Here is a 10,815-nt window from a genome sequence, read left to right on the forward strand (position 1 = left end):
GTGTACACTGCCTTGGTGTATACCGCTATGGGGGGGGGTTGATCACTGCCTTGGTGTATACCGCTATGGGGGGGGGTTGATCACTGCCTTGGTGTATACCGCTATGGGGGGGGGGTTGATCACCGCCTTGGTGTACACTGCTTTGGGGGGGGGGGTTGATCACTGCCCTGGTGTACACTGCCTTGGTGTACAACACTATGGGGGGGTTGATCACCGCCTTGGTGTAAACCGCTTTGGGGGGGGGGTTGATCACTGCCCTGGTGTACACCGGTTTGGGGTGTGTAAACTGCTTTGGGGGGGGGGGGGTTGATCACCGCCCTGGTGTACACTGCTTTGGGTGTGTCGGAAGCTATCATAAAATTTCTTCCCACTAATGTAATTGGACTGTGTCCAGATTGTGTAGAAGAGGAGGTAAAGGAGTGGATGTAGGGGAGTTCTAGAGGCCACAATCCGCTTATTCTGATCTCTCCCCCTCTCAAAATGAGGCGGTACTTTATCAACCTGAGTTGTAGATCATGAAATTGTAGCCTTAAATTTGTAAGCTCATTATGCCTGGAATTAATGGTTATAGAAAAGTTGACATTTGAGCAAATAATTTGGGCATACATCCTGTTTAAGACTTGCGGTTGGCTGCACTGCCATATTGGAATATGGTGTTTCTTCTTTTTGTTAGGGTATGGATTCCATGGTTTCTTTTAACTTCATGTATGTATTCTGCCTAGGTCTTACGCAGGAAGACGAGGTGTTTTCTGTTTGACCTTGTGGATTTCTGACAGGAGGATGCATGTCTGGCTTTGGGAGAAATGTAAAGGTAAGGAGGGAAGTGGCAAATATTTAATTTGTTTATCCCCTCCTCCCAGTAGCTCTGAATGGGTTAGAAGCAAACATTCACAGTGGGATACATTTAGACTGTCGAAAGATTTTACAGTGACTTAAGTGAAGGTTAAGAATGGAGAAGCTAGTGCAGAAAGGAAGGGGAGTTTAAGGGAGGCGATGGGGGTAGATTTGCAGTTGGAATTTTAGTTGAAGTGTCCTGGGATGGTCACATGTTTGTGGGAGATGGCTAGCTCGCTGATGGAATTTGAGTAGGGATTCTAGGGCTTCTGCTCGGGAGCAGGGGGGTTCTGTAGAGTAGGATGAGGATGACTTTGTGCTTGTGGCAAATTCTAGGCCCTCTAGGGTGGGAATATTCACTAGGTAGTGAAATGGAGCGAGGGAATATGAGGTTCGGTGATGTGTCACCTCCCAAGGCTGTCAGTCCTTTTCTGATTCTTCATTTTAAATCTGTCTGCTTTTTTGGTCCATTATAAAAAGGAAAGAGCAGTGCAGGAATGACTGTTTCATTGTGTGAAGGTTGTGTATGATAGGTATTCCCCTGTCCTTAATTCATTTTGAATCTTTACTATGAATTTCTTTATTTTAATTTTCCAATGAGTGACGCCAATTGGGTTTTTTCACAGTGCACCTATCACTTGAATATTATACAAATGACCTGTCTTCACTTTTGGATTCCTGGAAAAAGATCTGTGAAACTTGAGTGACGTACCCGTCGACAATGCAAAAGTTAAGTGAAACTTATTATTTTTTTATGAGAATTGTTTGATTCTGTCTTTTAAATGCAAGTAACATTATGTAAACCATTTAGGTTTTCATCGCTATAGAAACGTTTAAAATATACAGCTAGCAGTCGGCTTCGCTTTAAATCGCATCAACAGGTATAGTTCCATTGAAGTCGGTGTTCTTTAAACAGGCAATAGATATAATTAAAAAAATAAAGGAAAAGTTAATACCTTTTTTTATTGGACTTGCTCACTCACTTACTCACTAATTCGCTCAGTAAAATAAGTGATTATCTTATTTCCTTTATTGGTTTTTTTCTATCTATTGCTTATTTTAAGCAGATCGACTTCAATGGAACTATACCCGTCGATTCGATTTAAGGCGACGCTAACTTCTAGCTGTATATTTTAAAACTTTTTATAGCGATGAAAACTCAAACCGTATACATAACATTAGTTACATTTATAAAATAGAAGCAGACAAAGAAAATCAGCAATAGGAAGACAATAGCGCAAAGCGGCTTATATAAAGAATGATAAAGTTCCCAAAGGTCAAAGGCCTTTAAGTAGTTTCCTAAATTTCCCTTTAACCACATTTTCTGTAATATGTGATTTATACATATCTTATGTACCAAAGCCTTGTGCAGATCCATCCCAGCTTTAAGTTTTTTTTATTAAATTTTTGAGCTCTATTTGTATGAGGGTTTAGGACATAAGAAATTTATGAATCGGACAGAGGTGCTCTCGCTCACATGATATTACAGAAATGCAGTAGGAAAGAACTTAAAAGCAATTGTTTGTTCTAGATATTGATGATTTTTTACTTTTAAGCCTTGGGAATTTTTTCATAATTGTACAAGCATTTCATGGCTATCTTCCTAGTACTGATTTTTTTAAGGATCAATTCAGTTTTTTTGCTTCTGTATGTAACTTATATAATTTAAATTTTCCAATGAGTTTGACACCTGTTCTGTTTTTTTTTTCACAGCGCAGCTCTTATCACTTGAACGGTATAGAAATGAGCTGTCCTTACTTCTGGATTCCTGGCAAAAGATCTTCAAAACACAGCTTACATTGGTTCCTGTCGACAACCCAAAAGTTAAGTGAAACTTATTATTTTTTTATGAGAATTGTTTGATTCTGTCTTTTAAATGCAAGTAACATTATTATGTAAACCATTTAGGTTTTCATCGCTATAGAAACGTCTAAAATATACAGCTAGCAGTCGGCTTCACTTTAAATCGCGTCAACAGGTATAGTTCCATTGAAGTCGGTGTTCTTTAAACAGGCAATAGATATAATTAAAAAAATAAAGGAAAAGTTAATACCTTTTTTTATTGGACTTGCTCACTCACTTCTCACTAATTCGCTCAATAAAATAAGTGATTATCTTATTTCCTTTATTGGTTTTTTCTATCTATTGCTTATTTTAAGCAGATCGACTTCAATGGAACTATACCCGTAGATTCGATTTAAGGTGACGCTAACTTCTAGCTGTATATTTTAAAACTTTTTATAGCGATGAAAACTCAAACCGTATACATAACATTAGTTACATTTATAAAATGGAAGCAGACAAAGAAAATCCGCAATAGGAAGACAATAGCGCAAAGCAGCTTATATAAAGAATGATAAAGTTCCCAAAGGTCAAAGGCCTTTAAGTAGTTTCCTCAATTTCCCTTTAACCACATTTTCTGTAATATGTGATTTATACATATCTTATTTACCAAAGCCTTGTGCAGATCCATCCCAGCTTTAAGTTTGTTAAATTTTTGAGCTCTATTTGTATGAGGGTTTAGGACATAAGAAATTTATAAATCGGACAGAGGTTCTCTCGCTCACATGATATTACAGAAATGCAGTAGGAAAGAACTTAAAAGCAATTGTTCTAGATATTGATGATTTTTTACTTTTAATCCTTGGGAATTTTGTCATAATTGTACAAGCATTTTATGGCTATCTTCCTAGTACTGATACTTTAAGGATGTACTGTCTTTTTTTTTTTTTTTCTTCTGTATATAATTTATGTAATTTAAATTTTCCAATTTGTTTGACACTGGTTCTGTTTTTTTTTTTTCACAGCGCACCTCTATCACTTGAACGGTATAGAAATGAGATGTCCTTTATTTCTGGATTCCTGGAAAAATCTTACACGGCTTACGTCGGTTCCTGTTGACAACCCAAAAGCTAAGTGAAACTTTATTTTTTGCTTCAGCTCTTGGCTGAATTACACAATCATTTGTACGAGGCTATTGTCTCACTCTTGCTTATTTTCCTGAGGATTGTTTGTTTGCTTCTGTTTTATAATTGTAAGTAACATTATTAAAGTAAACCGTTTAGGTTTTCATCGCTATAGAAACATTTAAAATATACAGCTAGAAGTCTGCTTCGCTTTAAATCGCGTCAACAGGTATAGTTCCATTGAAGTCGGTGTTCTTTAAACAGGCAATAGATATAATTAAAAAAATAAAGGAAAAGTTAATACCTTTTTTTATTGGACTTGCTCACTCACTTCTCACTAATTTGCTCAATAAAATAAGTGATTATCTTATTTCCTTTATTGGTTTTTTTCTATCTATTGCTTATTTTAAGCAGACCGACTTCAATGGAACTATACCCATGGACTCGATTTAAAGCGACGCTAATTTCTAGCTGTATATTTTAAAACTTTCTATAGTGATGAAAATTTAGACAGTTTACATAATAATGTTACTTATATTTACAGAATAGAAGTAAATAGACAATCATCAGGAAAATCAGCAATAGGAAGACACTAGTCCAAAGCGGCTTGTACAAAGAATGATGAAAATTCTCAAAGGTCAAAAAGGCCTTTAAGTAGTTTCCTCAATTTCTTTTCACCCACATTTCTGTAATATGTGATTTATATGTCTCTTATGTACCAATGTCTTGTGCAGATCCATCCCAGCTTTAAGGTTTTTTTTTTGTTTTTTTTTTGGTTCAATATTTTTGAGTTATCTGCATGAGGTTTCACTACACAAGAGAAGTAAAAATCGGGCAGAAGCTGTGTCGCTCACATATCATATTACACTAATGCGGTAGGAAACAACTTAAGATGCAATTGTTTATAGTTGCCTTTTTCTAGATATTGATGCTTCTTGACTATTGACCTTTGGGAATTTTTTTTATAATTTGTACAAGCCTTATTTTCCTACTGCTGGTTTTGTTTTTTTTAGGATCAATTGTAGGTTTGTTTGGTTCTGTTTTTTATAAATTGATGTATAATATGTAAATTGTTTAGATTTTAATGAGTATAGAAATTTTAAAAATATATGGCTAGAAGCTAGCTTGGCTTTAAATCGAGTCAACATGTATATTTCTATTAAAGTCTTTAAATGGGCAATAGATGGAAATAAAGGAAATAACGCAAAACTTTTTTTATTGAGCGAGTAAGTGAGTAAAGTGAGTGAGTGAGTCCAGTAAAAAAGGGGTTGTCTTATTTCCTTTATTTCTATCGCCTATTTAAAGAAGATTAATTTTAATGGAAATATACCTGTTGACTCAATTTAGAGCCAAGCTAGCCTCTAGTCTTATATTTTATTGCATTTTAAGTAGTTTCCGAAGGTCTCCTGTTACAAAACCACGATAGCAGTTTTTAGCTCAAGGAGCCGCACCAAACAGCCTGAGCCGCTCCCGACGCTCATTGAGTTTGTATGAGTGTCGGGAGCAGCGCAGGCCATTCGGCACAGCTCCCCCACGCTAGAAACCGTTATCGCAATTTGCCGCCTTCACCACATTTCTGTAATATATTTCAGCAAGAGAACCTGTCTCATTTATACATTTTTGTTATGTACCGAAGTCTCGTGCAGATAGAGCCCAAAAATATAAATAAACTTAAAGCTGGGGTGGATCCGCACAAGAGTTCAGTACATAAATGTATTAACCGGGCAGAGGCTCTCTTAGAAATGCGGTGAAAGGCAAATTGAGGAAGCTACTTAAAACGCAATTGTTCATAGTTGGCCTTTTTCTAGATATTGTCGCTTCATGATACTACTGACCAGGGTGTCCAACCTGCGGCCCTGGTTGAGGGCGATGCAGTGTTTTCCTCCACTCCCCCCCCCCCCCCTGGTGTTTACCATCACTCTTCCATCTCGCTGCAGCATTTGCACGGCCCCAGAAACTTTTTTTGTCCAATGCGGCCCAGGACACTCCTGATTTTCACTATTGTTTGTACAAGCCTCTTGGCTACTGTCTTATTGCTCATTTTTGTTTTTTTATAAATTTATGTATGTATTATGTAAATCATTGAGGTTTTCATTACTATGGAAATTTTATTAAAGTATATGGCTATAGGATAGAGGTATAGTTCCATTAAAATCAGTCTTCTTTAAAAAGGCGATGGATAGAAATGAAGGAAATAACGCAAGACCTTTTTTATTGAGCGAGTAAGTGAGTAAAGTGAGTGAGCAAGTCCAGTAAAAAAGGGGTTGCCTTATTTCCTTTATTTCCATCTATTGCCTATTTAAAGAAGATTGATTCTAATGGAGCTATACCTGTTGACTCGATTTTAAAGCCAAGCTAGATTATAGCCATATACTTGTGTGAAATTTCCATAGCGATGAAAAACTGCTAACAATTGCCTTTAAGTCATTTCTTCAATTTGCTTAAATTTTGCCTTTTCACCACATTTCTGTAATACGATACGTGAGCAAGAGCCCCTGCCCAATTTATACATTTTATGTACCGAAGCCTCATGTAGATCCATCCTAGCTTTAAGTTGGGGTATTTTTTTATAAATTTTTGAGATCTATCCGCATGAGGCTTCAGTACATTAGAGATGTATAAATCAGGTAGAGGCTTTCTTAGTTACCTATCGTATTACAGAAATGAGGTAGAAGTCCACTTAAACGCAATTGTTTAGTTTCTTTTTTTCTGCTGTACCGGAACTTGTTCATCATTGTTTGTACAAGCCTTTTTTGGCTAGTACTGATTTTCCAGAGGATCGTTTGGTTCTGTTTAATTTAAACTTTTTTTAGGTTTTCACCGCTATAGAAATTTCTAAAATACACGGTTAGAAGTTAGCTTGGCTTTAAATCAAGTCAACAGGTATTTCCATGAAAGTCAGTCTTCCTTAAATAGGCAATAGATAGAAATGAAGGAAATAACGCAAGACCTTTTTTATTGAGCAAGTAAGTGAGTAAAGTGAGTGAGCGAGTCCAGTAAAAAAGGGGTTGCCTTATTTCCTTTATTTCTATATGGTCTGTTTGAAGAAGACTGACTTTAATGGAATTATACCCGTTGACTCGATTTGAAGCCAAGTTAGCTTCTAGCCATATTTTATTGCATTTTAAGTACGTTCCTAAGGACTCTTTTTACAAAACTGCAGTTGTAATTTTGTAAAATAGGGGGTAAATTTTGCCTTTATCGCCACAATTCTGTAATATAATATGAGAGCCTTCGCCCAACACATACATTTTTTATGTATTGAATCCTTGTGCAGATCCACTGCAGCTAATCTTTATATATTTTGGCTGCATCTGCACGAGGCTTTCTCTGAAATACGATCGTATTACAGAAATGTGGTAGGAATCTACTTTAAATGCAATCGTCTAGTTTTTACAAGCCTCTTTTGGCTATTATCTTTTTTTCTGAAGATGGTTTGCATCTGTTTTATAAACTTATGTATGTAACATGTAAACTATTTAGGTTTTAATCGCTGTAGACATTTTTAAAATCGGTCTTCTTTAAATAGGCAGTAGATAAACAAACAAGGAAATAAGGCAAAACCTTTTTTATTGGGCTCGCTCGTTCACTAACTTACTAACTCGCTCAGTAAAAAAGGTGTTATCTTAGTTCCTCTTATCTATTTATTTAAAGACTGAGTTTAACTATCTGTTAGATTAAATTTCTATAGCAATAAAAACCTAAACGGTTTACATAATGTTACATAAATTTATAACTAGAATTGGCTAAACCCCCTTTAAACCTGAGATGAAAGTCTGAAAATATAATATTTGCTGAGAAGACACCGGGGTAGAGATCAAACTCATCAGTATGAGCCCGCCATAAATCATGGAAACCTCTGGCTCGGGTCTAAATGAGAATTGCCTCATACATCATAGTCTATGATCGTCTCCCGTGAACAAAATAGTAATATTTCCAAGTGAGAAAATACAGGCTTAACACTCAGGAAGGAGGTAAAGACGTCAAATACCCCTTCAAAGACTAAACCAACACAATAACTACAATAAGTAATAATAAATAAGGAAAGTATGTGAATGGCAATCAGTGATTTACACATGCAAGTTTCTAAATATTAAATTTTAACAATACATACATAGACATTGACATAAATAAATACATATTATCCAATAAAATTAGTGCAAAATATCTAATAAATAATTCTCACTGAATAAATATGAAATCGTATACAAATATATAAAAGCAATGTATGAAAATTGTGCAAATATAAGAAAGGACCCTGAACTTAATTACTATAAAGAGATTATATACTCATGAAAAGTGCCTGTGCAAAAGTTCCTGTCTAAGATAGCAGCCAATTCTAATTAAAAACCTTAAACATCCACTAAAAGTAAAGTGCAAATGCTGAAAAAGAACACTAAAGTACAAGTAATACCACTCATAACAGGATTGCAACAGCTACTAAAGCACCAACACTGCAAAATATTACCGGGGTCCCAAACCATTACTAACCCCCAAACACATACATACACACACTACACCACTCAAACCATATACATATCGCCACTCGACAGAACTCCGTTTCATGTCTTCATCAGGAGCGGGATACAAATAAATTGATGACCCAGTGGAAAGACCGACAACAAATTTCTCAGGAAATCAGTCAAAATTCATGAAAAAATGAAAATGAACGGCGTGTAAGAATCAAACAACGCTAGCGTTGTTTGATTCGTACACACCGTTCATTGTCATTTTTTCATGACTTGACTGATTTCCTGAGAAATTTGTTGTCTTTCCACTGGGTCATCAATTTATTTGTATCCGCTCCTGATGAAGACGCGAAACAGAGCTCTGTCGAGTGGCGATATGTATATGGTTTGAGTGGTGTAGTGTGTGTATGTATGTGTTTGGGGGTTAGTAATGGTTTGGGACCCCGGTAATATTTTGCAGTGTTGGTGCTTTAGTAGCTGTTGCAATCCTGTTATGAGTGGTATTACTTGTACTTTAGTGTTCTTTTTCAGCATTTGCACTTTACTTTTAGTGGATGTTTAAGGTTTTTAATTAGAATTGGCTGCTATCTTAGACAGGAACTTTTGCACAGGCACTTTTCATGAGTATATAATCTCTTTATAGTAATTAAGTTCTCAGGGTCCTTTCTTATATTTACACAATTCTTTCATACATTGCTTTTATATATTTATATAAGATTTCATATTTATTCAGTGAATTATTTATTAGATATTTTGCACTAATTTTATTGGATAATATATATTTATTTATTAATGTCAATGTCTATGTATGTATTGTTAAAATTTAATATTTAGAATCTCGCTTGTGTAAATCACTGATTGCCATTCACATAGTTTCCTTATTTATTATTACTTATTGTAGTTGTGTTGGTTTAGTCTTTGAAGGGGTATTTGACGTCTTTACCTCCTTCCTGAGTGTTAAGCCTGTATTTTCTCACTTGGAAATAGAACTATTTTGTTCACGGGAGACAATCAGACTATATGATGTAGGAGGCAATTCTCATTTAGACCCGAGCCAGAGGTTTCCACGATTTATGGCGGGCTCATACTGATGTCTTTGGTCTCTACCCCGGTGTCTTCTCAGCAAATATTATATTTTCAGACTCATCTCAGGTTTAAAATGGGGTTTAGCCAATTCTAGCAGTACTTTGACTAAGTTTCTATTGGCTATACAATTTAAGAGGGTTTTCTCTGGTTGACATAAATTTATAAAACAGAAGGGAAATCCTTGGAGAATCAGCAATAGGAAGCAAAGGCAACTACAAAATGTTTTCCAAAGTTTGCCTTTCACCACACTTCTCTAATACAATATGTCTGCGATAGAGCCTTTGCATAATTTATATATTTTGTTATGTCTTGAAGTTTTGCAGATAGTCAAAAATATAAAATTTAAAGCTGGGGCGGGTTTAGGTCACAAGAGAGGCAAAATTAGGAAACTACTTAAAAGGCAATTGTTCATAGTCCATAGTCTCCTTTGCTTCCCAATGCTGATTTGTTGGGTTTTTTTGGAGGACGGTTTGCATTCTGTTATAAATTTATGTATGAAATAATGCAGAACCTTTTTTATTGAGCAAGTTAGAGCAAGCGAGTCCAATAAAAAAGGTATGCCTTATTTCTTTGTTTCTATCTATTGCCTTTTTAAATAACATAAGGTAGTCATTTTAACATTTTATACTTTATTGAATGTAATTCTAAAACGCTGACACTATCTTTTTGTCTTGCAGATAAGCATGCGGGAGTATTGCGGGTAAGCATCCCTCTTTCATTTTACCTCTGCTCAACTTTTTATATCTTTCTTTAATTGAACGTAGTTCTAAATTCTATAACGCTGACACTGTCTTTTTGTCTTGCAGATAAGCAGCATGCGGGAGTATTTCGGGTAAGCATTTTCAGTTTCCTTTGACCTTTGTCTTCACTCTTTTGTATTGTCTTTGTTAATTTTAATTGTTTTCTGTGCAGGAACCTACTGAAGATTCTCAGGTAAATGTCATTTGAATAAAATTAAATGTATCGTGTGCACACAGGAAAACAAAGTTAAAGGAGCTTCTCCATTTGTAGGTTTTCGTGCAGTGGCTAGAATTAGAGGAGGAAGTCTTGAAGCGGTTGATGCTGGACTACAGCTCTGGAAGCATCCATGCAGAATACACCAGAACCAGACTCAGCAGAAAGTCTGTTTTCCTTTTTTTAGTGTATAACCAATAAAAGTTTGCCTCGTGTCTGTTTTTTTTTCTTCTCCACCTTTTGCAGCTTTCTCTCCTTAACTTTTTTGTCTTTTGCTCTTCAACTTTTGTATTGCATTTTTCCTTTCCCTTCAACTTTTGTATTTTGTCTCTTTGCCTTCAAGTTTTAAAATCTAAATCCCCCCACAGACAGACAGTCCTGGAGGATTAATATCAAGTCCAACAATTCTGAACTAAAAAAAGCAAGGAAGAACTACTACGGTAACAATCTCCAGATCCAACAACCAAAGTAATACTTTAACATCTGGTGCTCCATATCCTCCAAAAATGACTCCATAGTCCCCTCCTCCACCTGCTGACAATTTAGCAAAATTTTCAACAAAAGTC

The 10,815-nt window shown here is 35.7% G+C and overlaps 1 long non-coding RNA gene across 1 annotated transcript; it reads left to right on the top strand.

The window, feature by feature from the left end:
* The first annotated feature begins 9,739 nt into the window (after window positions 1-9,739).
* On the top strand, window positions 9,740-10,578 carry LOC117346352. Its single transcript, XR_004536569.1, has 3 exons — window positions 9,740-9,995; window positions 10,102-10,228; window positions 10,307-10,578. It is a non-coding gene; the product is annotated as an uncharacterized LOC117346352 (long non-coding RNA).
* Window positions 10,579-10,815: the final 237 nt, after the last annotated feature.

Source organism: Geotrypetes seraphini, chromosome 12 (genome assembly GCF_902459505.1).
Source record: "Geotrypetes seraphini chromosome 12, aGeoSer1.1, whole genome shotgun sequence".
Taxonomy (NCBI): Eukaryota; Metazoa; Chordata; class Amphibia; order Gymnophiona; family Dermophiidae; genus Geotrypetes; species Geotrypetes seraphini.